This window comes from Parasteatoda tepidariorum, chromosome 5 (genome assembly GCF_043381705.1).
Source record: "Parasteatoda tepidariorum isolate YZ-2023 chromosome 5, CAS_Ptep_4.0, whole genome shotgun sequence".
Taxonomy (NCBI): Eukaryota; Metazoa; Arthropoda; class Arachnida; order Araneae; family Theridiidae; genus Parasteatoda; species Parasteatoda tepidariorum.
The window spans coordinates 17,007,898-17,008,852 of NC_092208.1; positions in this window are offsets into that span (position 1 = coordinate 17,007,898).

The window sequence follows — 955 nt, forward strand, 5'->3', positions numbered from 1 at the left end:
GGCTTAAGCTTGTTATTAGTAGTTGTAAACCCAAAAATTGGGTCAACTGTTCAACGGCGGTTATAAAATTATAAAAAAACAAAGATACAAATGATAACTGTACTAAGTCTATAAAAGGATAAGATAATTAGAAAATATTAGAGGTTTTCCCAATTAGCCTAGAGCACTTAAGCAGAGCCTAGAGCAAAATAATTGCACTTGTTGTCAAAGAACTGGAATATTAAATCAGCCAACGACTTACATATAATGTATTCTTATGGTTAATTTTTCTTTTTGTTTCAGTCCATTGAATTATTCAGCTATGTTGGTGGATTTCTTGGATGTTGGTTGGGGCTTTCTCTTTGGTCATCGTCTTTATCCTTGTTAGACTCTTTATCGTATTTCAAAGATAAAATAAAAAAAGGAAAAAATACGAAAAACGAAAATGAAGAGCAGAACAAAAAAGAAGATTTCGGGACAAAATAAGCGTTGAATGTGTCTTATGTGAATCAGTTGGAAAAATTTAATTTTCGCACTTTGCATGTATATTAGAGATTAATAAATTTAAAAACGAATATTTTTTTGATTTATTGAAAGTTCCGCTCTAATTTAAAATTTAAGCATGAATACAATAAAATCTGATTTTTTGCACAATTTATCTGTTTCTAGAAATTGCAACAAAGTTCATTGGAACTTTGTTACAAAAATTCATTAGAAAAACATATCAGAATTTCATTTATAGGATGATGAGATCTCATTTATAAGGTCTCTCCATAAACTCTCATTTACTTTATGGTTCAAATGGTGTTTCTTAACCTATCATTTTAATGCTTTGCTCCATTTTTTAATTCAATAATAGTGACCAAATGGCTATGTCGCAAAATTATAGACAAATAAGTTCTGGCACAAGGAGGTCTGATTATTATGTCAATGTAACACATGTAATTTATATATATATATATTAGCTCAGCTATAA